The sequence below is a fragment of the Rattus norvegicus genome, chromosome 6 (assembly GCF_021556685.1).
Source record: "Rattus norvegicus strain SHRSP/BbbUtx chromosome 6, alternate assembly SHRSP_T2T, whole genome shotgun sequence".
NCBI classification, from domain to species: domain Eukaryota; kingdom Metazoa; phylum Chordata; class Mammalia; order Rodentia; family Muridae; genus Rattus; species Rattus norvegicus.
The window spans coordinates 42133530-42160722 of NC_141539.1; positions in this window are offsets into that span (position 1 = coordinate 42133530).

Consider the following 27193-nt stretch of genomic DNA (forward strand, 5'->3'; position numbering starts at 1 on the left):
CCCTGTTTCCCTCTGTCCAAGCCTCCAATCCTGTTTCCTGCCTTTCACAGGGGCCCATGTGCCTCATCTGTCAACACACAACAACCATAAACTTTTCGTTTTAATCCTCGCTTTAAAAAACAGCCCTTTTGGCCTATTCTCTGCTTTAAACCAGCTCCAAATTCGGTAGTCACTCATCCTCCCCACCCGCAATTCATTTACTAAAATTATATCAAGTGTTTATCACCTTCGGAGTTCTGGGCTAGGCTCCAGTGGCTACAGACAGAAACAAAAACAAAACAAAACAAAAAAAAATGAAATCAGAAATGGGATAGGGCCACCCAGCTTAGCCTGGTACCTGGGCTGCAAGGGAGGGGCAAGTGAGGGCTTGCCTCTGGGATTCTGTTTCCTTCTGTTTAAGCCATCATGGTGACCATAGCACCCACCCCTCTGGGTGATTTAGAAAGGGGGTACCTTAAAAACATACAAAATCTACTTCCCTGCCTGCCGAGAAGGAGACACCGGTAAGTAAATAAACAAGATACAAACTGTGAAGGGACAGACAAAGAAGTAAGGGATGCTGTTTCCCATGTGATGGTTCGAGAAGGCCTGAATGGCGACTAGGAACTGGGGTAAGCTCTTCTCTGTTCAGAGGGCCATAGGCTGGTTAGATGGCTCCAGGATCGGAAATCCCTCAGCCAAGGGAACTCCTCAGGCCCAGGGAAAGGAGTCAGGGTGCCAGTGCTCTGATTGGGGACTGGACTTGAACAGTAAGGGATGGTATGCTGCAGGGAGCAGAATAATGAGCGGGGAAACAGGGCCTGGGCAGGGTTGGGGCTCCTCCTCCCCAGTTCTACCTCCAGTAACCTATCCCGAGCTTTCGACTCTGAAAAGTGGGCGATGGGATAAGGGGGTCTATTTTCAAAAGATGGGCAGAGTTTTGTTTTGCTTTTTCCTACAGAACTCAAGTATAAACCTGGTGTGCTTTTTAGGTTAATCTTCCAAATAACTCCAAGGGATAGACCCTGTCACTATCCTTTAAAAGGAAGCAAACAGAGGCCTTTCAGGTTCAATTACTTTCCTGGACTCCACTGGAAAGAGTCAGAGGTGGAAGACTTTGTCCCAGAGAGAACAGTGAGCACCCCTCCCAGCATGCATCATTGCTACAGGCCTCACTCAAACATTGCCACTTTCATTATGTGCCAGAGAAGTAGGCTTGCTGATGACTGGTTTCTCATTTTACAGCTGGGGAAACTGAGCACTGAATCTTTTCCTCTGCATCAGCCATCAGGCCACAGATGGTTCTTTAAGGTCAGACTGTTCCAACGAAGGCCTTGTGAGGCCAACTGGAGCTCACGCCTTGCTGACAAGTTGTAGAATAAGCAATGATGCCCGGAGAGAAGACACCTCTGCCCAGGTACAGGCTCAGCTCTAGGAAGAGATCAAGCTGATGCTTTGGCCCAGATGCCAGACAACAATTGATTCACCAGAGGTTCTGCTCCAATAGCAACCAAGTTCCTGACCCTGCCTGGGTGCTCTCCCACCTTTCTCATCTCTGCTCAGGTGCTCAGTTGGGGTCATTGCAGCAGGAAAAGCCCAGAGGGCACATGCCTGGACACCCAATGTCCTCACATATCCGTATCCCTGCCTGTTCCTTTCCCAAGGGAGAGAAGTATTTGTTTTCCCTGTCACCCTGATTTATGGACCACTTTGTTCTTTATCTGTTTGCACAAACTCAGTAGAGTGACCTGTTTTTTCCCCCAGAGGGTGGGATACTGTCAGCACTTCAGGGTCACAGGTCAGTCAACCTGTCTAAGGAAGAAGAGGTTATAAGAGGTCACCTAGGAACCAGTTGCAGGTACCAATCTTGCTTGGCTCCAACTCCATTCCTTGGGACTCAAAAGGGCAGAGCAGAAGAATGGTGACCCTGTCCGGGAGGTATGGCATCCACACCTGTCAGAGGTGAGAACTGAGATGTGGCACAAGCGGAGGGGACATGACTCACCTCCAGTGACCAACCCTGCCACTTACCCATCAATCTGTCTTGCTCTGGGGATAGAAGCCAGAAAGCTCTGGGATGCTTACAGCTTTTAGCTAGGTGCTTAAGCCGGAAGGGCCTTTCATCTCTCCATAGTCCCTCCCACCTCTTTGTGAGCCTCAGGGTTACTGAATGTGTCAACAGAAGGTCAAATTCAAGCCCTTTGGGGGCCTCATTTCTTGGCTATTCGTTTGCAGGCAGCTCCTTACCCAGCCTGCTCTAAGGGTTCTAAAGTGCTGGGAGGTAAGAAGGTGGGACGTGTAGAACCCTCAGCAGATAACAGATTCCCTCAAGTGATCCTGGAGGATCTCACCCTCATAACTTCAGGGACTTCTTCAGGATAGCTGAGGATCTGGGTACCGATGTGTGGGGGTTCCATGTGAACTGTGAAAAACTGTACCTTTTCATTTCATGGGTAAGAAGAGGTTATAAGGAAGACATGGTAAGGAGCAAACAGGAAGAAGCCAGTGGTACCTGAGATGTGGCCACACCAGACACCAGGAGCCCCTCATATGTCCCTATCTTACCACTATAGTAAGGTCTGAATACATGCATTGTTTAGGGGGGGAACCCTCATTTTAGTGAGATAGCTTTCAAATATGCCATGAGGGGCTGAGGCAATTATTCTGATAATTAATGTCAGCTACTCCCACAGATTCCACCCCCTAGTTATTAGCATATTTCAGGTGTAAAGTGGTGGGGTTTTCACTTAAATTACTTGGTTAATTGTCATGCAGGTGTAGACGCATTCTCAGAGAGAAGAGACTGCCAAAACTGTGTGCCCGGCCCCAGGCACCTTGGCACAGCAAACCCTTTGTGACTGAACCATGTAGCAGAAATAACAGTTATTATTTGAAAACATGAGATGTTGGAAAATGGCATGCATCCAAGTACAGAAAATGCTCCCCCCACAAGGGGTTGCCCACACTAATGGGCTCCCTGGTCGTTATTTCAAAACCGACCAGGTAGGAGATTTAGCCCCTGGAAGTACTGCCAGGAGTTTTGAAACAAATACGTTTAAAGAATGTTTAAGCATCAGAGATGGAAGAGCTTTGAAAATTGCTTGAGCAAACACGCTCATTGCGTACAGGGGGCACCAAGGCCAGAGGAGGGCAATTGCCTCACAACATGAGGTTCACAACACAAGGAAGAAAAGGGGTGTGCCCTGACCTTGAGTGACTTCTCCCCTCTCACCTTGCTGTCTTCTTTGGTTTTCCTGGCCCCTCTTTGGCCTCATCCAGTGACTGTCTGGCACATAAGTAGGACAGTCCCAGCAGCAGAAGAAAAAGTTTTGGTTCCTTTCTGCTTAGCCTCATCTGAGGCTTTTGTCCTCCCACAATCTGCAGCGGGTAGAAACTTAATCTTCATAGAGGTTTTCAGTGCCGCCTTCCTGTTGCCCAGAATGGGAATTGAGATCTGGAAAGCGAAGTGGTGTAGACAAAGACAATCAACGAGGAGAAGCCCAGTCTTATCCATCAGAAATGATTGAAATGGTACATTTATAACACAGCAGACTCACAGATCAAGGTCTCATAGGAGATCCTTATGCTTCAGATACTACAACAAAAGCCGCAGAGGACCTTATAACTAGTGAGCCACACCTGGGCAAGAAGGCTTCCCTCCTGGGACCAGAGGCTAAGAGCCAGGGAGTCTCCTACTGCTTGCGACAACTGGGTTGAACTTCCTAGCCTTGGCACTAAAGATGCGTGCCTGGAGCCTTACCCTTATCTTCTGGGTTGAGGATTCGTGTATTGAACCTGTAGTCAGGAATGGCCCTGTTACTCTGAACATCTTAGAAGCTCCTAGCTATAGCCTTGGAGAACCAGACTCTAAGTTCCCCTAAGTACACATTAAAACCTAAGGAGCATGTGGGGCCCTTCCTGTTGATAAAAGGCACCTTGAATCCCACCATACTTTCCAGGGAAAAGCGGAAACAAGAGGTAGGATGAGGTCAAGTACAAGAAGCATGGGGAACATTGACAGACTGACCTCTTCAATCCAACTCAAAGGCCTGAGCTCTCCACCCTTGCCCAGAGCAAGCCCTCTGCCCTAGCCACACGGGAGTGAATTGGTTATCAGAAGATACTTCAGTGGGACTCTAACTTGTGGGCATTGTAGAGAGGCTTTGGGAAGAGAGTGATTTCTGGCCAGCTGCTTCTGTGATCTCCAAGGGTCTTAGGCAAGTTATTTCTACTTACCCTGTTTCCTCATCTTTACAATGAAGAGTCATCCAGCCTACCTTGCAGAGGTCTACCTTGCTGCACGTCTGCCTTTTATTTTGTTTTGTACCCAGTAATGGTGTTGAAGGGACATTTGTACTGCTTGGAGGCTAATAACAATAATACAATCTGCAGCCCCTTTCTGGGTCCCCTGAGTCTTGGTGGGAAACAGAGTTTCCAGGACACCAGCCCAAATGGCCAGCCTATGTGCCACCCAAAGCTCGAGCTTTTCCCTACAGATGGGGTACAACTGCCTAGATTTGACATGGGGCTGGGAATGCAAGAAGGGGACACCCTCACTAGTGGTAGATGAGATGCTGAGAGGTCCTTAGATCCCCAAAACCTGCTGCTTGGATTCCATCTGCTCAAATATACAGAAGCATTAGTTACAACAGACAGAGCTCCTGGGGCAGAAGTGGCCACTTGGCAGGTAACCATAGCCATGTCCAGAGTGCAGCATTGAAGATCAGACAGCAGTGAAGCAAAGGTTCTTGATGTGAATGTATCATTCCTGTTGTTTGGTTTTTGTTTTAGTCTTCTAGTCTCTCTCAGTGTAATTTCTGTATTATTTGAATTAATGCTCCTTTTGTGTGTGTGTGGGTGGGTGGGGTTATGTGTGTATGTCGTATGTCTGGTGCATGTGTATGTGTGTCTGGTGCATGTGTATGTGTGTCTGGTGTGTATATGTGGTGTGGTCTGTATGTGTGTGTGTGGTATATGTATGTATGTTTGTATGCATGCATGTGTGTATGTGGTGTATACGTGTGTATGTGTGTGCGTGTGTGTGTGGTGTGTCTATGTATGTGTGTGTATGTAGTGTTTGTGTCTTTCCTCAGGAGCCATCCACCTTGTTTGTTTGAGACAGTCTCTCATTAGACGTGAGCTTGCTAACTTAGCCAAGCTAGCTGGTCAGTGAGCTCTGGGAATCCTTTTATCTCTACCTCCCCAGATCTGGGGAACATGGTACTGTGATCAGCTTTTCTTCTTTAAACATGGGTTCTGGAGCTTGAACTCAGACCCCCTTGTTTGCAAGACAAACACATTAACCACTAGGCCATCTACTTGGCCTCTTTTCCACCCTTATTGACCAGTTATCAACTAAGCTACTGACAGTAAAGCTCTGCCTTCTAAGGATACCACCTGACCAGTCATGTCCCAAAGCATCCAAAATCATCTTTTCTCATGGCCTTGTGTGTTCATCCTTGGGCCCATCTTTAGCTCTCAGGATAGCCACACATATAAACCTCCAAGGAGTAACAAAGAGAATTTATCAGGGCAGCGGCAGCTCCTGGCACAGAGCATGTCATATGATCAGACTTCAAGAGTTCTTTCTCCCTTTCCTCCCTGCTTCTCTGCACAAGGTCAGCCAGAGGCAGGATGAGGTGTTTCAGGTGATTTGTCACCCTGAAGCATCCCCTGCTAATCAGGCTGTTTCCTCACCTCAAGTAATCCCTGGCTTGATGACCCTTTTAGCGCCTCAACACTCCAGTCGTCCCTCGAGCCTGTCCCACTGTCCCCAGCTTTTTTGACTTACTCTGACCCCACCTCTACCCATCCAAGCATCACTCTGCTTTCTGCTCTACCACCAATCACGTTCCCACCACCTACTTGCTCTATGGTGACAGGATCTAGAATGGCTTAGGAAACAAATCTCTGAGCGTGTCTGTGAGTGCCATTTCTAGACCGGTTTAATTGAAGACTCACCCTGAACAAAGGCAGCACCATCCCAGGTACTAGCACTGGCTCAGCTATGTCAAGGCTTTGTGGTGGATGGCACCATTAATAAAAAGGGAGGAAGTGAACCGAGTGCCAGCATTTGCTATTTTTTGCTTCCTTAGCGTGGATGCAGCATTGTTTGTAAGGGCAGTGTCACCAGCAGCCTCACCTCCTGCTGCCATGAAGGACTGCACCTTCAAACCATTTGCTTCCTTCCTTAAGTTGCTTTTGACTTGAGTTTTGTCACAGCCCAAGAACAGTAACAAACACACCTGTGCACTCTGCTCACGACTCCAATCTCACTCCTGTCTGTAGGGAACACAAGGTAAATGTGGAGTCTTACATCTACTTTATCCATATCTAAGTTGGCAACCCATGGCCTTCAGGACAGCTATGAGTATGACGAAGTTATTGTCTTAAGCATTTTGACTGGAGCTCCTGAGGGATCTTGTACATTGAGATCAATAGAGATGATAGACACCATTTGAAAAAGGAAGTCTCAAACCAAGAGGGTTTTTTTGTTTTTTGTTTTTGTTTGTTTGTTTGGTTGGTTTTTTGGGTTTTTTTGTTTGTTTTTGTTTTTTTTTGCCTACCGCCAGCACAGACCTTTTTCCTGAGCCTACCCGAGAGTGCTGGTCAGCACCATGACTCTTCATTCTTATTGTGACTGATGGGGGCGGGGTCTCCGTGGTCCAGCTGGACAATGGCTTCTGAGATATTATCATCATGTCACAACGTTGCAGTCAGTTAGCATAATTTTGTCATTTCTTATGAATTTATGTTTAAAAAAGATTAAACATCTTAGTAGGGGGAGGAGACAAATTGCTGTGTATAGATAATTAGGAGTCTATTTTTGTCCCAAAGCAAGGAACAGGCTGAGGAAGGTGACAGAGAATTTCACCCAGAAGTGATGTGTCAAAATTTCTCTTGAAGCAAGAATATCTCTTTCTTTCTAGAGATGAACTCTTTACCAACTTAGGCTGACATAAGTCTCCATAAAAGACAAGTCATAGGAATGGATAGTCAGTCTCCATAAAGGTCAAGTCATAGGAATAGATGGTCAATCTCCATAAATGTCGTCAGAAATGGTTCTTTGGTTAGCATCCAGGCTGAGTTCTCTGTGCAGGTAGGGAAAACTGAGGTCACTCAGGTAGAGGCCTTGCCTGAGGCTTAATAGGAAGCGAGGAAGAGAATGTTACATGAGACTTGATGAACCATGGAGCCACAGTTTAATAGAGTCCCCTGTTCTCTATCATTAGTCCAGAACCAGAGCCTGAACCTCAACTTGCACTTGTGCTGAGCACGGGCATCAGCCCTGGATGATGTATTGTTGAGTAGGAAAGACTCATGCTAAAGATTTGTGTTCGCCTGCATTAAAATAGGCAACGAACAACTAAAAACAAAATGCATTTCTCTCTCAAAGAGACTATCAGAATTTAGTATTTTATGTGCAAACTAAAGTGTATATTACTAAAAAAAAACACACTTTACTTCACACCATGCTGTGTCAGTGTTTTATAATTTAAACATTAATACTAAGTGTTCACAGAGGGTAGAGTAACAAATTCAAGTCCTGTTTCTTCTCATGGATGTTAACTACTAGCATACTCTAACTTCAGTAGATCAGAGATCTGGACCATAATAAGGCAAACATAGCATAACTTAGCACTTGTAAAGCTGATGCAGGGGGATTAACAATGAGTTCAAGGCAAATTTGGGTACACAGCAAGTTCAAGGTAAACCTGAACTACATAATAAGATACTGTATAAGTAAGTAAGTAAGTAAGTAAGTAAGTAAGTAAGTAAGTAAATAAATAAATACCATCACAAATACTTCACAGCCTTTCTAATCTACTCACAAGGGAATTACTCCTTTTCCCTCTACTACCAAAATCTATGAATCAGGCAGAGGTAGGTATTGGGAATATGGTTACTTTTTTTATAGAAGGTTATTTTATGAGACAGACATCCTGAGACCGCAGGACAGACTGCAACTTCTGCACACCTCTGCCCACATCCCTGGTCCAAGGGGAAACTGCACAGTGCCTCTGAACACAGGAATATAGGCACAGACAGCCACCAGTTCCTGCAGTTCTGGTCTGTGCCCAGGACTGAACTAAACCACTACCAAAAGACTATTATACATGGTCTGACCCAGGGCTCCCACTGCACATGTAGCAGAGAATAGCCTTGTTGGGGCATCAGTGGAAGGAAAAGCCCTTGGTCCTGCCAAGGTTGGACCCCCAGTGCAGGGGAATATAGGAAGGGGAGTAAGGGGGATGGATGGGGGGAAATACCTTTATGGGAGACGGGGAGGGGATGGGGGTTTATAGACAGGAAACTAGGAAAGGGAATAACATTTGAAATGTTAGTAAAGAAATATATATAATAAAAAGTTTATTTTATATGGAAGAAGGTTATTTTATATAGATATATTTACTCACAAAATTAAATTTAGTATTTTGTGAAATGGCACTTTGGGTTTTTTTAATATATAAATTCATCTCATCAGCATTTCATTTGATTGTTCTCAATAATTTTATGGTATTAGTCTATTCTTGATACTGTAAAAAATTGTCATAAATGATGTGGCTTATAAACAATAAAATGTATTTCTCATAGTTCTTGAAGCTGGAAAGTCCATGATCATGTCCCTGATAGAGTCAGTGTTTGGCAAGGGCCCATTTCTAGTTCAAAGATGATGTTTCCTACCTTGACTTCTCAGGGTGAAAAAACAGGGAGACTCTGAAGTTTCTCTCCTAAATGTACCTTGGTCAACTTTTTACTTCTATGACAGACTACACCCCACAAACAACTTAAGTCAATACTTCTCAGCCTTCCTAATGCTGTGACCCTTTAATACTCATGTTCAATACTCATGTTTAATACTCATGTTTAATACTCAACCACAAAATTATTTTCAATGCTACTTCATAACTGTAATTTTGCTTCTGTTATAATTCATAATGTAAATAGCTGATATTCAGGATATCTTATATGAGACCCATGTGAAAGGGTCATCCAACCCCCAAAGAGTGTGACCCATAAGCCAACTTTAAGGAAAGAGATAATTACTTTGGCTTGTAATTTCAAAGAGTTTGAGTCTATCACACCAAGGAAGGCATAGCCCGGCAGCCCTATCCACACAGTGAGAGTATGAGGTAGAAGACAGCTGTTGACATCTCAGTAGACTGGGGTAAGAAAGTAGGTCCATAACCAGGACTGGGATATATTCTTCAAATGCCTACCCCTACTAACCCGCTTCTGTCAGGTAGGTTCCATCTCTACCCAAAATAACTACTCCAAACAGGGAACACATGCTCTAAACATGAGCTTGTGGGGATGATTTCCAATTCAAGTCATGCTATTTTGCCTCTGACCACCGAATGTTCATGGCTATTTGTCCCTGTACGCTCTCTGTTGCTGTAATAATCACAATTCATTGGCAAAGCAACTTGGGGAAGAAAGGGTTTATTTTAGCTTTCAGGTTATGATCTATTATCAAAGAGAGCCAAGGCATTTATGTGAGACAGGAACTTGAAGCAGAAGCCAGCAAAGAACATGTCTCACTGGTTCTGTGTTCTGGATTATGTTCATACTTAGTTTTCTTATAGACCTAGAACTGCCTACCCAGAGGTGCATCATCAACAGTGAAATAGGCTCTCTTAAATAATCAATCATATGGACAATTTCCCATAGACAGGCTCCAGGACAATCTGATCTGGGCAATCCACATAACGAGACTCCCTCTTCTTAGATGACTCTTGGTTGAATTGCGTTGATAGTAAAAAATAAGCAATACCATCCCATAACACAAAAACTGTATTTTAGTCCAACTCCAAGAGTTTCCATATTCTTAACTTCCACCATTCTTTATAAGTCCAAAATCTATTCTGAGACACAGATGGTTAGCTGTGAGCACTGAGAAAATGCAAAAGAGTTACGCATGCGTCCTGTGGATAAGCTTCCTCCAAGACTGAGGTGTCTTGTCCTGCAGGGGATTCTTTTCACTGGAAGGTAAATAACTCAAAACTGCATCAGGAAGTCCCTGAAACTGAGCCAATTCACTAGGCACCTCCCTACCAGAGTAGGCAAAGCTAAGTGGCTAAGATGTTCAGACAAGTTGAGCTGCAAACAAGACTCTGAAACCAGATCAGCTGTGTGTATGGAGAAACCAGTTGAGCTGACTGGAAGAGGTTTGGACCAACTGAAGCACCCGGAAAGGACACTCTCCAACCTGTTGACTTCTGCTCCTGTAAGTAACCCCTCACCCATACTTATGTCAGAAACCCCCAAAAAAGCTGTTAGTTGACTCAATTGGACTTTGGTGGTATCTGTATTTTAGTCTGCAGTATTTTAATCTGGAATGAGTAGACATGTGTGTTGTGTATCTCCAAGAAAAGTTTGTCACACAAAACCTATAATTCTAGAATTTGGGATGAGCAGGAGCCTACATTAAAGACAGCCTGGAAGATATAGAGAGCCACAGGGCAGCCTGGGCAACAGGAGACTCTGTCTCAAAGTAAGTAAGTTGTATTCTTCTAATACACAGTAGTGCAGAGTAAACATCCATCCGCAAAGAACCACTAAAGAATAAGGAAAGGTTCCAGGCAACAGCGAAACCATGAAAGGCCAACATCAAATCCTATGTTCAGGATCCAGGGCACAGTGTGTACCACCACACACAATTTTCTACATGCATTGTGGAAACCAAACTCAGATCCCAACAAATACATGGTAAGTGTAGACAAAATGACTCATCTATCTGGTTCCAAATTTCTTTTATTTTAGCTCACTGTGGTGGTTTAACTGAGCACTTTCTGTTACAGGCTCATATATTTGAATACTTAGTCCCTAGTTTTAGGGAAGCCTTTAAGGGGGTGGAGACTCACTGGAAAAATACATAGCTGGGGTGGGTTTTGAGAATGTCTATCCTTGCCTCACTTCCCACCCTCCCCCGATCCTGCTTCTATCATCATTATGGACCCCTCTCCCTGTAGAACCATAAGCCAAAATAACTCCTCATTAAATTGCTTTTAGACATGATAGCTTATCATAGAAACAAACAAACAAAAGGACACCCCCATCCCATTTTGTGGTCACTTGTTACAGCATCCCTGGAACAAACACATATAGGAAAGGGGCTAAGATAGACTAGAGGTCCTGTTACAGGTAGCTGTCTGTCTGTGAGGACCTTGTGGCTAATGTGGTTTAGATAAGTGGGGGCAAAGTCAATGTAGCTGAAGCGGGGGACAAGCAGTTGAGTCAAAGAGAGAGAACCATTGTGCTTACCACACCCTGCTATATGTTTGCAGAGTCATTGCAGAGGGCTTCCTATGATGACTAATTTCTCTAGGCCTTATACAAGGTGGTCCTTGTGCCTGCACTCCTTCATCCTCAGAGACATAGTGTGTGTGTCTCTTCTCGGAAGGGTAACCTGGTTCATTCATTTCTTCAAAACTGTTTGCTGACTTCTATAATTGGTACTCTCTCCTTCCTGTGATTTTTTTCCTTGTTCCTTCATTCTGTGTATAAAAAATTGAGGTTTAGAGAAGGCATGTGACCAAAGCCAAGATGTAATCAAAGAGGTAATGAAGTCTGTGTGGGGTTGGCTGGAAGTGGCTTTTCAAATTACACCATTCTTGATTGCATTAAATGGGGTCAAGTCATTGATAGTAGGCATTTGTCTAGAACTACTTAGTTTTGATCTTCTTGTCACACTGTCCCAGGACTCAAAGGTGTTGGAATACATCATCACCTGTGTTCCCCACCTGCCTCACGTTCATTATTATTTCTTATTCTCAGAGGCTGTTTGTTGTCCCAATGCCAGAAAATGCATATTTCACACTTTGCTGGAAGGGACAAAAGAATTTAGGGGCCAAAGCAGAAGTCAGCCTGTTACATTGTTCTAAATAAGAATGTGTTGAGCTGACGCCAGAGCTTCAGGAATAATGAGAATGGTTATGTGTATTTTGCTGCTGGAGAGTCAAAATATTTTCTTTGGAAGGTATCCTGTGGGTACTCCCTCTCCTGGATATTCAGAAATAAAATGCTTCAGCTAATGTGCTCTGAGCATTGAGAGACAGAGGGATGGGATGGTCAGCAGGCAGAGTGCTAGCTAGCTCAGGGTGGTAGAGTGGGTTTAGGAGCCTGGAGATGTAGGGCCAACCTGTTCATAACACAAGTCATAGATCACATAACCTGTTCGCATCACTTCCCTTTCCTGCCTATAAGTTCTCATTGCTAACTAACAAAGGGAAATAGGAATTTTCCCTCAACATGACCCCAGGGCAGAAGTCTGAACAGACTAACCCAACAAGGACTTGAGGGCAGGACCTATGAACACCAGGTTTGAAAGGTCTATGTCCCAGAGGCTGATAGTGACTCTCTTTAATCTAGAGATGCAAAGCACCCCAATACCTTCACACTGGGTACCCTTCAGATGATCAACTCAGCTCTTTCTTTGTGCCAGGGAAGTAGTGAGCTGGCAGACTGAGATTCTTTGTGTTATATCCTACAGTGCTCTGTTTTGATCACCTCCTGGGAGTGCAAAGCAGGGACACTTGAGCTCTTCCTCCTGGAGTTCATAGCTTTGCCCGCTGATAGACAGGGCAACTTCCAGGGTGACAGAAACAGAAAGCCTGGGAAGCCCGTGACTCCATCCCTTAAACTATTGTTTATGACAAGTATTGGTGCAAAGGACATGCCAAGGTAAGAAACCCATGGTACTTACCTAGGTATAGGGAATGTAAGACAGCTTGCTGTTCTAGGGATTACAAAGAGGCTTCATTTTTCTGAAGGTAGGCAATTCAGAGTAACCCTTACTTCTGATCAAACAAACTCAAGCTCCCTAGTATTTCTGAAACAGCAGTCAGTGTTCCTAACATTGATTTTTTTTTCTTTCAAGTTCATAGACAGTCGTAGAAATGGTAACAGCACTGAACATTTGTCATCAGCATCTTGTTTAATGCTCACCAGAGTCTTTGATGAAGGTGATCACATTGTCCGCCCTGTGTGGAAGAATAGAACTGAGGTTTAGAAAGATATCTGTTGACATCCTTAGAATTTAGAAATGACACTCATTTATTTAGTATTATGCTTCAAAAGTTATAAACCAAACAGTGTTGATCTAATATTACTTCTTCTTAAAAAATTCTTCCTCAAGACAAATTCTCTTGTTTGTTGTTTTAAAGCTGTTCTAGACCTCTTGAGAAGAAGGCAACCAAGACTTTCATATCATAATCCCCTCCACCTCCCCGCCCCCCTTGCCCTGGAAGTCTGCAGATCTCTTCCTTACAGCTGCTTCCTGCCCTCTGCTAAGTGAGGTAAGTTGTTTCACCAACACAGATTATTATTATTATTTTAATCTCTTGCATTCCCCATCTGAAGAGACCAGATTTTCTATTTTTAACTCCTCATATTGCAATGGAAGATGGATTAGACACCTTCCTGACATCTTTAACAAAGTCTACAGAGTATCAGTGACTATGGTACAGGTAGGCTGGCTGCCTCCACAGTGTGCTGTGCAGTTAGTTAATGGTTGGGTTTTGTTCCTGTCCCCTCTTCCAGCTACTGTGTCCCAGTTCCTCAGTGTGTTGCCAGTTACTTCAGAACTGCTTGCTTTCTCTTCTCACCAACCAGGAAACGAATTAAGATTTCCCAAAGAAGTCAAATATCCACCCGGTCTAAACCAGAGATGTCTATTTCATGCACAGCTCTGTGCTACCAAACTCTGCCAAGACTGTCTGAAGTTAGTTCGTGTCTGCTCCATACAAAGCTGGGATGCACATGTGGACTTGATTTGGTTGTTATTTATGTGTGTTGTGGTTCTCTCCAGGATAATGACTGTGCTCTGGCCAGGAGCTTCAGATGAGCAGAGTACTGATAAAATCCTATACAATGGGAACTGCCCCACTGGCCAGGTAGACTTCTGATTGTCAGTGTGTTGGCCCTAAGAATACTCAAGAGTTACATGAACTAGGGGTAGATCAGAGAGGCAGACATTGACACTTGTAGACTGGAACACCAAGGAGGAAACTGAGGATCAGAATGAGTGGAGGTCGTGTGAAAGGACAAGATAGAAACAACAGTAAGTTTCTAGAATCCTATCAGTTGAGCGACAACTCTCAAGCCATGACTGTGTTATATCAGGAGGGTCATGTCAAGCCATGTAGGTGTCTTACGTAGGAGCACCCAAGTGCTCACATAGGCATAGCCTGGGTCAAGGCTCAAATGGTTAAATGAAGGAGTGCTTTACCTCACATTAGTCCTTGGCAGCTAATTCACAGAGTGACCAGAGATGCCTGCCCACTTCACACACAGTCCTATACTACCCTTACCTCTTCCAACTGATGGTCCTTAAATTTGTATATTTATGTTTGTATATTGAGAAAGTTGCTAATTTGATGGCTTCAGGAAGTACAGAGAGAGTAACCCACGGGGTGTTTCACCTGCTGTCCTTCATGAAGCCCTGGCGCTCTGGCTGGCTATAACATGCCTCTACCTCCAGCAAAATGAGGCAGAGCCACACTTCTGAAATAGCAGTCTACATGGCTACGGTACACCTCTTAAAGCCTTCTCCTTACCATAAAAGTCTTTACACATACCCTCTTCCACATACTTGCCAAGAAGAATCCAGAGACATTCAAAGGTCTCTATTCCACAGCATTCTTTATGCCTGTGCTTGCATTGAAAAGCCCAGGAAGCTGTCCAGATGCCCTAGTCTCCAAGATCCAGCCTCCACATCATCCAAAGGCAAAAGTCCAGGAACCTCTTAAAGATACAGTATCTCTGAGCACACAAGTGCCCACATAGCCATAGGCAGGATCAAGTCTCAAGTGTTTAAATGAAAGGACGCCTTACTTGACCTTAGTCATTTCTACCTCTTAATAAAGAGCAGAGGCATCAAACCTCTAAGAAGTCAAGAAAAGTGTTTCAGTTTGCACTGGGAATGTTTATAGAGCTGGATTTTTAGCCCAAGCCTGCTTGTATGCAAAGGTGCCATTGCCCCATAGTGTCCTTGGCATGTCTGAAAACTAACAGACACATTAGCAGGTTTGCACCCCTAGTGACAGGTGCAGAGATGAGCTCATTAACTTGCCCACAGAGCTGCTTCAATGGTTGCTTCAAGACCCACTTTTCATTTGGGGGGAGCTGAGGCTGAGAGGGAGCAAATCATTAAGGATATATAGGAAGAGGATGGGGTGAGGACCAGAGCCAGGACCCCCAAGCCAGCCTAGTAGATGTCTTAACATCATCACATTCATCTCATAGCCTCTCAGTGTTCTTGCTTGGGCTTCCTCCTTGTTGGCTGTTGACCTCTGCAGAGAGTGTGACATGTGAGATTGGAAACTGAGTCATCTACTTGGCAAGGGATCCTGATCAACACTAGGCTAATCTTAGATTCCCTCACCATTATTCCTCCTAATATAGAACAGACCTAAAGATAATGTTGGCAGGTGCTTTGTTTTTGTTTGATTTGGACCAGAAAAAGAATAGGAGGATCACAAAAGAGATGAAGTCATGGGGATAGTACCGAGCTGGTATTCTGTTGCTTCGCACGGCCTCAGGAAGTTCTGATAGAGTCAACGCCAGGAATCACTTTGGGTTTTTCCAGCTAATTGTGAAAGGTCTTTCTCCCTAGAAGATGCAGCCCCGAATCTTCCTGGCTGGAGAAATAGAAACAACTTAACTTGGACTTTGTGAATCTCAGAGGCATAATGAATGCTTTTTGATGGCAGGCACTGGGGGTAGGGTGGGAGAAGGCAGACTCCAAATGGGCACCAACACCCCAATATACCTGCATATTTCTCAGTCTCCCCAATTCAACTTCCAGTCATGATTGCAGATGAAATCAGGTCGTTCATCTCCTCCTGTCCCTGAAGGACATTGTCCTCGGGAGCCACCAGCACAGGTCTTAGTCTGGGTTTCTGTTGCTGTGCTAAAACACCATGACCCAAAAAGAAACTTGGGGAGGACAGGGTTTATTTTGACTTATACTTCAACATCACTGTTTATCACCACTGGGAGTCAGGAGTCAGGAGAGGAACTCAAACAGCAGGAACCCAGAGGCAGGAGCTACAGAAGAGGCCACAGAGGGGTGTTGTTTACTGGTTTACTTGGCCCGCTTTCTTATAAAACCCAGAAACACCTGCCCAAGGATGGCCCCACCCACCATGGCTGGACACGCCCTCACCACTCACTAATTAAGAAAATACCCTACAAATGGATTTTATGAGGCATTTTCTCAATCGAGGCTCCCTCCTTTCAGATAATTCTAGCTTGTGTCAAGTTTCAATAAAACCAACCAGCATAGTGTCCGAGAGTGATAAAGAGTATTAGAATTTATTTTGTTTTGAGATAGGGTCTCATGCATTGCAAAACCCACTATCAGAGAATGACATAGAAGTTATGATACCCCTGCCCTCATTGCCTGAGTGCTTAAATTACAGGCGTGTGCTACCATACCTGCTTTATGGAATACCGGAAATGAACCCAGGGCTTTGTACATGCTAGACAAACATTCTACCAACTGAGCCCAGGTCCGTGAGTATTACAGTTTTACAGGCAATTGGCGTGTCCATTACCTTTAAGGGAATCACGGTGTATCCACAATGCTAACAGCTCTAGCTTCTCTATTGCCTGGCATAGGCTGTGCAGCACAGACACACCCATAGCTGCAGCCACCCATCCCACTTGTGGCTTGTGCTAGCCGTGTGACTCTGAGTGAATCCATACTTCCCTGCCTCAGTTGATATATCTGCAAATCAGGTTGAAGTGCCGGCCTCGGAAAATGATCTGAAGGGTGCAATGAGAAAGGAGATCACTTGACTTGGTCCTGGTCATCAGGACCTCGTTGAGAGTAGAAGAGACCATGGGGGCTCTGATTCTTGGGTCCTCCTTGACATGTGGGCTGAGATCAGAGGACAATGTTAGAGGGCAGGCCTCGCATTTCCCCTTGCTTGAGACAGGGTCTCACTAAGAGTTCTGTAGTCTTGGGAACTCCCAGGGCTATGGCTCCCTTGTTGAAATCTCCCAGAGAGTGCTGTGAGGGCTGAAAATTGGAATAAAGACTCAGCTGGGAGACAGTCAAACTAGGGAGACGCCCCCCACCCCCCAGGGAAACTTTTCTGATCTTATGCCATGAGGTGTCACTCTTATGACCCTGTTTGTAGTTAGGAAATCAGACGCTCATAGAAGCTGAGTTACAAAGTCTTTAGTTGTCTGCTCAGATCCAGGACAAGCACCACAGTTCTCTGCTTGTCTGAGAGCTAGGGTTTCTGGGATGTAAGGCACAGGACCCCGTCTTCAAGGCTTCTCAGGGGGCCTCTCTGGATAGATGAGAATGAAATGCCGTACCACAACCCTTCCTTCATCCCATACCTATTTGTTAGCCTCCACCCCAGCAGGGGTCACTGGAGCTCTTGGAAGTCCAAGACAAGCCTAAGACCGACCAGTCTTTAAAGACCATTGGATCCAAAACTCTTGTTTCTACAGGCGGGGAAACTGAGGCCAAGGCAGAGAAATAATCTGAGAAACAGAATGCCAAACGTAAAATACAAGAAGGAAGAAGACCAGTTTTGACTTTGCTTATAAATGATGGAATCTAAGCTTCCTGTGTCCCCACAATAAAGGCACGGGGTGGGGGGATGTCACATGCACCTCCACAGCTGAGAAGTGGTTGGTATGCCATTGCTCCACACTGTGTCATCAGCAATGCATGTGGGTGGGATTGGGGGAGCTCCAGCTCTCTGGCCCCCCTTACCACACCCCCAGCTTGCGCCCCACACTGAGACACAGAGCGGAGGTTACATGGGTTTTACCTCCTTTTCCCTCGACTGGGAGTGATTAGAAGAGAGATAACATTCCGATGAGGGGGGTAGGGGATGCAGATGGAGTCTCATCTAGCCCCAGCCTGCGGGGCTCCTCTCTCAGCTGTCTGTCCATCATAGGAAGGCCCTGGCCCCCAGCCCTAGGAATGTAAGGAATCCCCCTCCCAAACTCCACTGTGCTTCTCTCCCCAAAGCATCTCCTCCCTCCCAGGCATCCATCAGCTCAGGCCTTTCTGGAATGCTCTTGCTCCTGGCACCGCCAGCCTCCGGAAGAGTCTCATGCTAATCCCTCAGAGCATCCATCACTCCTCTCAGGCTCTGCCTCGACCTGCCAAGGCCCAAGGCCGGACAGATGGCTGAAAGGCCCGACAGCCTAGAGGGGCAGGAAGGTGGCCAAGCAGGACACACCGGGGGACACAGAAGGAGGTGGAGCAGAGGGCAGTTCTTGAATTTTCTGAAAGGCTGTAGACCCTCTGGAAATCCTAACCTTGCTAAACAGGGTTTGTGGAATGGTGAAGAGGGTGAAGAAATGCTACCACTGAGAAGAATGTGAAACTGGAGAGACTGACACAGCCCTCACTCTGCAAGAAGGGGGACATCCCTGACACACAGGAGGAGGAGGGTTAGAGGGGCTCAAAATGTGAATTGCCCCGACTTGACCATTCTACATCGTATGCAGCTGACCTCACAAAACCACACTCCATAACTATATAAAAATGCACATGTTAATTAAGAGATAAATAGTTAAAAAGAACATGACAGGCTGAGAATATTGGCTCAGTCTGTAAAACCCTACAGTGTGAGCCTTCTTGCCTCCCGAATGCTGCTCCAGGGTCTCCCTAGGTCTAGTTGGTGAGTGAGACTCCATGCTGCCTTTGGCACCCCTCCCTTCTGCCTGTCAGGTATTTATCGCAATGATGTATCCTTGTCTGAATACCTGTGTCTTCCATGCCCACAAAAGTTTAATTATGTAGGAAGGCACTGTCAAAGCTGACACTTCCTGGCTGGCTGGTCATCTATTAGCCACTCTCTGACTCTCTCTGAGCCTCCATTTCATACTTTGTGAACTAAAAGGCTCCAAGGCTGATCAGCAACAATCCAAAGGCTTGTTCTTCAAGGTCACCATTCAGGAAGTTTAGACATCATCAGAAACAATGAAGGCATAGCAAACTCAAAGTGATGTGCTTCAAGAGACATTTTTTTGCCTCATTTTCTTCCCAGAGATTGGACTCTATAATTTTCTTATGTGCCTGGATGTCATAGATGCAGATCTGTAAGGAAAATATAGTATTTCCCCTTTGCTCCTTACATCTGTGCTTAAATTCATGCAGCAAACAGTGGCGTGGGCACTCTGATAGGAATTGGGAACAGAATAGAGAGCAAGATAATTCCTTTTCTAGAAGAGAAAGATTCATGAATAGACTGATGGTGGACAGTGTGACCAATGATATGATAGGGGCCAGTGTTCAGCTGGAACTGATGCAGGAGCTTTCCTTCCATGCAAAGAAGGCTTCCTGGAGGAGAGGGCACCAGACTGAACCTTGTAGGATAAATGGGAGTGAGCCAAGCAGTGACTCCAAGGAGAGGGGACACAGACGTGTGGCAAGCAAGCGCCTTGTTGCTCAGATGAAGAAGCCCTGCTGGGTAGGGTTGAGAGAAAGCCTCCAAGATGGAGTGGAAGACTTTTAGACAGACAGATCATGGTCCCCTGGAGGCTGCCACACCTCTGTCCTCTAAGCAGCCAAATGGCTGGGAGCACAACCCTAGACATAAATCACCAGGATCCGCAAAGGCCGCTGGGCTGTCTGGCTTCAAGGAGGAATGCAGGAAGGGTGGAGGGCACACAGCCTTCAGCTGGGTAATTTTAGACCATTGTCATGCCTGCCCTGAGCCACCCCTCAAGTCTGTCCTGGCTAAACAGGGAAAGGCTTTGGTCTGGAGGCCTTGAGAGGACGCAGGCTTTGGAGAGGAGCCAGGCTACCATGTCCTTCCCCCATGGAGGCAGAATGCACAGAGAGGGGCCTTGGGAGAACACCTACCATGGAGTCCACATTTACTGACATGGTATCCCTGGAGGGAATGAAACACAGCAGATCAAAGGCCAGCATTTTTATTTCAGAGGAATTCCGGAGCTCTGTAACCAGGGGAGGGTAGAAGAGCCATGCGCAGGTGGGTAAGCTAAGGGCACTCGGCCTATTGACTGTCCTGTGCACCTTGCCCTGTACGTGGGCATGGGCAGATACTATCCTTCCTGTGCCTCAGTTTTCTCATCTATGAAACTGGAGTGTTCCTACAGATCGATTAACAGAATGTCTCAATAAACATCAAGTCCCAAATCTCCAACTCTGGCCTGATGCTTACCCCTCTGGTGGGCGTCACTCCCTCCCTTGGCCTGCGTTTCATGTGGAATGATAGGAAGTGCCTCAAACAAAGGCAGGTTTAAGGGCAGGAGGTGTGCCTTCCAAAGCAGATTTCAGACTGAGTGATGTCTAAGCTACTCGTTTATCTTCCTGGAGACTTTAGTGACCTCTTGAGGGCCTGAATTGAGCCTCAGTTACACTGGCTATATGGAGCCTGCTTTTGCTTTGAGGGATGGACACCTTTGGGCAAGTCACCTGTCTCTAACCAGAAAGGCTCTGTAATGAAGCCATTGCTGAACAGCATTTTGTTTCTTAATAACTTTGGTATGTCTGTGTGAGGGTGTCAGATCCCCCTAGAATAGGAGTTACAGACAGTTGCGAGCTGCTATGTGGATGCTGGGAATTGAACCCGGTGTTCTTAACCACTGAGCCACCTCTCAAGCCCCACGGAAAGTGGTCTGAAAAGAGAAAAGCAAAAAGCCTGGAGAGCATCCATAGATGGGGGGACCCAATCCATAGATGAAGCTGGGAGAGCAGAGACCTGCTTTCTGTGCCATTGTCAAGGGGGTCTGCCTGTGGGAGCGTTCACAGTATTTCTTCTTGCTCCTCAGTGGAGGAGAAACGAGTACTCGGGCATGGGGAGAGGGCATCTGTACTTGTGCTTTCTCCACTCAGGTGTTGAATGCAGAGAACAGAGTCAGGCCCTGTGGTCTGTGGACTCAGGAAACGAGCTTGAGCAGTCAGCCATACCTGTGTGCCTGGATTGAGCCTCAGTGACCCTGGCTCTGTGGAGCCTGCTTTTGCCATCCTTTCTGACCTTATGTTACCCTCCAGCTCGTGCGAATACCCCCTCCTTTGGGATGACTCTGCTATGGCAAGGGGACTTTGTCACGAACTCAGAGTGTGAGAGAACCCTTTCAAGACGAAACCTGAGTCCCCTGCTCCTCCCCACACATTCTATTCAAGCTCCAGCTCATCCTTAGTCACGAGCCAACAGTGAACATGAGGTCTAAATATATCAGATCAAACCCAGAGATTGGCAAAGTGGATTGAAAAAGTGGCATCGTCATGAGTGGGCGGGGGAGGGGCGGGAGCTAGCTTTCATAGATTATACTCATAGTTTTCCAGTTCTGGGCCTCGTCTATAGGGCTGGGTACACACACATCTATACAGTTGACTGGATCATCAGACTCTACACACTCCCTTTCCTGATTTCATATCGGGCTCTAGCTCGTCATTTCAGGTACCAAAGGAATCTGGGTGAGATGCATTCTCAGGAACTCCCTGTCTATCTGCTGGGTCCCATGAACCTGTAATTATTTCAACATAAAGAATTAAAAACAGAAAGATCCCACTTAAGAGAATGAAAGCACAAGCCACTAAGTGGAGAGAAATGATATCTTGTACTAACAAAGACTATTGTCTAGAATATATTAAGGACTCAGGTGAGAATTCAAGCCACACAATAAAGACAGGCAAATGTTTTGAAAACACATTCCATTAAGGAGGAAAAGGGGATGGTGAGATGGCTCAGTATGAAGAGCATTTAATATTGTGGAGGACTCCAAAATCCCCAGTACTGGCTGCTCCTGTGTACCTTTTCCGTCATATCTGAACCCCAAGTCAAGAATCCCAGCCCACCTTGTTGCTATCAATGGTTTAAAATTCCAATCCAACTTCTCTTTGGCATCTAAGCAATGGGTTGGGAGAATGAGTCCGATGTTGAGTGGCCATGCAAACTGCTAACCTTTCAAGGTTACTAGATCTGTTTCCAGAGCTAGTGTTACGGGTCCCCCGACGGTATGATGAATGGAGCCTGATGATGCTGCGTTCTAAGAGAATTAACTTTGAACGTACGCTACCCTGGTCAGGGGAGTGTTCTAGGAATTCGGTGCTTTTCTGAGGTGAGGTTCCTGTGGTGTCCCAACCTCCTAAAATTCTGAGCAGCTGAGGGCCCAGTGGGACACTGGTGGGAACCGATGGTCCTGACACACCGCTCCATTTCTGCATGTGTGTGTGTGTCCAGGCAGACTGGATGATCCTGGGGCCAGGAGAGATGCTGTTAAGCCTTCTCTAGTATGCAAGGGCCCACTCTGTCCTCTGTTCTGAAGGGACTCCTACTCTTCTTTCAGTCTGACCCAATTCAGCCAACAGACAAAGAATGTGGAATGGGGCTGGGCTAGACAGGCAGGCAACTGAAGACAAAGTAGTCACGTGGCTAGGTCTTTGAAACAGTTTAGTCTGAATCTTCTCCCAAGTCCTTTACTTACTAGAAGCAATCCAAACAATGAAACACAAACTCTCCAAGCCTCAGTTTCCTTATCTATAAAATGGACATAATGCTTAACTACTAGGGCCACTGCAATGACCAAATAAGAGTGTATAAAACTATTCTTTAGCTGTTCCCAACTGCTGCTATTGCTGCAGCCTTTCTCCAATGAAGATCTGCTTATCCCCCGCTTCAGTCCTCCCTTTGAATGTTGGCCACTTACACATCAACAAACAGCTGAGCTATGTGCAGCCCGTGAGGACTCACACTAGCTGACAGACAGACTTCTGAGCCATCAATGGACCTACAGTGACATATGCTATGACAGTTCCATTTGGCTGTTTGGGATGCACAAGACAGAGAGAAGACAAAGGAAGACTTCTGCCAGGGGACACTAGGGAGAAGGGCCCTTTGAGGTATAGGTAACAGTAAGGATAGGTACCCTACCATGTGATGAGCTGGTCTTGGCATCCCTGGAAGGGAGAGGAACACATGCAAAGATGCTAAAATATTCAGGAGCATGGTATATGTAAACAGCAGGGTGGGGTGGGGAGTTCATTATGGGACAGAGGGATCATGGGGGAATAGACTGGAGGTGCTGGAAGGCATGTGGAGTTTAGGAAAACAAGTCACTGTGGACTATCACTCTATGCTAATGACTCTGAACTTGACCCTGAAAGCCGTGAGGCACTGTCAAAATGTATGAGGCACAGTTTGATTCATTTCTCAGAAAGGTCATCTGACAGCCCGAGGGGACACTGGCGCCTAGGGCAGAAGCCTGGGGAAAGGAGGGAGCTGTCAGAGAGCATTGTAATGAAAAGAGCCAAGGAAACTGGGTGACATTGAAACAGAGAGAAGAGGACCAAGAGAAGCAATGCTATCGTGTCTTGTGATGCCCACAAAAGTTTCAGCTGCAGTTCCATAGGAGAGAGGACCAGTAACCCTAGGAAGCTATGTATTTAGAATCAGTTACCCATTTTGGGTCACCTCTGGTTCCATGGCACATGTCCTTAGGGAAAGCATGTGTAATCTCAGGAGCCTATTTGAATTTCACGCTTTGTGCTTCTGGTTGATTTAGGCTCCTCCCCGAACACGGTCAACACCTGTTCCCCAACTACAAACACTCTTTCTCCCGTGATCAGTCCACATGAGTCGGCTGCTCATTTGCTCCTGCAGAGTTCATCGAGGTGCAGTGGGAGGAGCAGGATTCAGAATAATGGGGGAAAATGTCTGCATGCTGGGAGCAAGGTAAATCGAACTGAGGAGTTTCACCCTATGTTCAGCTGTCTTCCTTTCCACTCCAGTAGCTGCACAGTTTTGCATGTGGGGCATACCTAGACCTCCCCCCCCCAAGACTTGGTCTCTAGTTTTGAAGACTCAGAAGGACAATAATGCTTACTATATAGTATTCTCACATCTTGTCTAGCCTGGGGTCCGGCACACAACTGTTCAGTAATATTTCTGTCAATGAGCCAGTGGATTCCCTTGGTCAGAGAGGGGCTCTTTGATTGGATAGGAATGATCACAGGTGATTAGATGGATCCTTAGGGAGGGATGTTCACACAGCTGCTCTAGTCTTTTTTCATCCACATGTGGGGAAGCCATCAAGTGGTGGGCCATCCAAGGATGATGTAACATGGAAAGATGCTAAAGTTCTGTTGAGACCCCTTGGACCCGCCTTGTGCCGCCAGGAAAAAACTGCCATCCAACATCTGAGCAGTTGCTTCAGTAATTTCCCAGTGCCTTCTTGGGAATGGGGGGGAGGGGAAGGCTCAGCCAGATGCATGCTTTTAAAAATAAACTATGCACGAGAAAGAAGAATAAGATCGTGCATTTGTTCCCAAGCTGGTCTGAAATATTTGAAATGCACAGACTCCAATCTGTCAGGAATCTGTAGCTCTATTTGGTTTGTTTCAAATTTGGGGCGAGAGAGAGAGAGAGAGAGAGAGAGAGAGAGAGAGAGAGAGAGAGATCTGGTCTTTGAAAGCTTCCCCAGATGCATTTGTGATTGTCATCACAATAGGTGTGTTTTTCCATCAAAAGAGAAAAAAGCAGAGCAGACTCCACATGTGAGAACAGGAACTCTCTTCTGGACCCACCAGTGAAGCATTTGAAATCACTCAGAGGAGGCTTGTTCAGTCTTTTACTTTACATGATTGGGAAGAGAGGGCTTTCTCTGTGGCCAAGTGAAAAGACAGTTTAGGGGAGGAAAAAACCACATAGAGCTTTAGTGGTTTACATCAAACACTCTGGTGCCAGACAGCCCCAGCCGGAGTGCTGGCTCCACCACTCTGACTGCGTGACCTTGGCCATGTGATCTAACCTCACTGGGCCTCTACCCACGTCCATGAAGATTAAATGAGCAAATATTTACAGGGCATAATGTCAGGCTCATGGTAAGTGCAATGAAAGTGTTTGTAAAATAATAAACAAATAATGGTAAGGTTAAAATGAAAGGTAGGGATTGTGAACATCTTGGGGCCATTTGCCTGCTCTCTGGGTTTAGCCTTGGAAACTCAATACTCTGAGTTGCCTGTCCTCTCACAGCCAAGGAAAAGGTACTTACTAAAAATTGAGTCTATAATGCAAGCTTTTCTTCCTCCAGATCTTCTCCTGTTGGTAAAAGAGGGAGATAGCTCAGTGGGTAAAGCGTTTGCTGCATAAAACTGTGAGGAGAGACCAGATGCCCAGAAGTCACATAAAACTGCACAAAGCAACACACATATTTGCTACATGCCAAGTATGCAGGGATAAATAAATAAATAAATAAATAAATAAATAAATAAATAAATAAATGTGTTCTAGATTTCAGGGAGGCCACATGCTAGTGGAGAGAGTACGCCTCAAATATGTGTCTCAAAACAGTGATGTGAAGAGTGTCTGTGGGTTGAGAGCCTTATAAAGCAATATGGAGGCTGTAGGTTAAAGGTTGCCTGCATTGAGGAGGGACATTTAGAATGGGTGGATAAAGAGGAAAAGTCAACAAAAGATGTTGCAGGAAGGAAAGGAACACAGCAAAAACAGGATGGTGTCCAGTTATGGGTGGGCAGAAAGAGTCAAAGTAGGTGTTATTTGCAAGACAAAGGGTCAAGACAAAAGCTCTAAACTAGAAGGAAATGCAGAGAAATTTGAGCCAAATACAGTGTGCTGTGGACAACCCAGGCCCCAGTTTCACCCCCAAAATTTAGAGTTAATCATTCTCACAATCTATTTCTTTTTTTTTTAATTTATTTAATACTTAATAATAATTCTTTGGTTTCCAGGCAAACATCCCCCTCCCCCCTCCCCTTCCTTATGGGTGTTCCCCTCCCAACCCTCCCCCCATTGCCGCCCTCCCCGCAACAGTCTAGTTCACTGGGGGTTCAGTCTTAGCAGGACCCAAGCTTCCCCTTCCACTGGTGCTCTTACTAGGGTATTCATTGCTACCTATGAGGTCAGAGTCCAGGGTCAGTCCATGTATAGTCTTTAGGTAGTGGCTTAGTCCCTGGAAGCTCTGGTTGCTTGGCATTGTTGTACATATGGGGTCTCGAGCCCCTTCAAGCTCTTCCAGTTCTTTCTCTGATTCCTTCAACGGGGGTCCTATTCTCAGTTCAGTGGTTTGCTGCTGGCATTCGCCTCTGTATTTGCTGTATTCTGGCTGTGTCTCTCAGGAGCGATCTACATCCGGCTCCTGTCGGTCTGCACTTCTTTGCTTCATCCATCTTGTCTAATTGGGTGGCTGTATTTGTATGGGCCACATGTGGGGCAGGCTCTGAATGGGTGTTCCTTCAGTCTCTGTTTTAATCTTTGCCTCTCTCTTCCCTGCCAAGGGTATTCTTGTTCCCCTTTTAGAGAAGGAGTGAAGCATTCACATTTTGATCATCCGTCTTGAGTTTCATTTGTTCTAGGCATCTAGGGTAATTCAAGCATTTGGGCTAATAGCCACTTATCAGTGAGTGCATACCATGTATGTCTTTCTGTGATTGGGTTAGCTCACTCAGGATGATATTTTCCAGTTCCAACCATTTGCCTACGAATTTCATAAAGCCGTTGTTTTTGATAGCTGAGTAATATTCCATTGTGTAGATGTACCACATTTTCTGTATCCATTCCTCTGTTGAAGGGCATCTGGGTTCTTTCCAGCTTCTGGCTATTATAAATAAGGCTGTGATGAACATAGTGGAGCACGTGTCTTTTTTATCTGTTGGGGCATCTTTTGGGTATATGCCCAAGAGAGGTATAGCTGGATCCTCAGGCAGTTCAATGTCCAGTTTTCTGAGGAACCTCCAGACTGATTTCCAGAATGGTTGTACCAGTCTGCAATCCCACCAACAATGAAGGAGTGTTCCTCTTTCTCCACATCCTCGCCAGCATCTGCTGTCACCTGAGTTTTTGATCTTAGCCATTCTCACTGGTGTGAGGTGAAATCTCAGGGTTGTTTTGATTTGCATTTCCCTTATGACTAAAGATGTTGAACATTTCTTTAGGTGTTTCTCAGCCATTCGGCATTCCTCAGCTGTGAATTGTTTGTTTAGCTCTGAACCCCATTTTTTAATAGGGTTATTTGTCTCCCTGCGGTCTAACTTCTTGAGTTCTTTGTATATTTTGGATATAAGGCCTCTATCTGTTGTAGGATTGGTAAAGATCTTTTCCCAATCTGTTGGTTGCCGTCACAATCTATTTGTTAAATGACAGTCAAGCGCTGAGGTCGAGGAAGCTCTCAGTCCAAAACAGGAAATACCCTGTCTTGGGGAGATACAACCAACCATCCTGGGATCAGAGGCTACATGGAAAGGTTTCAG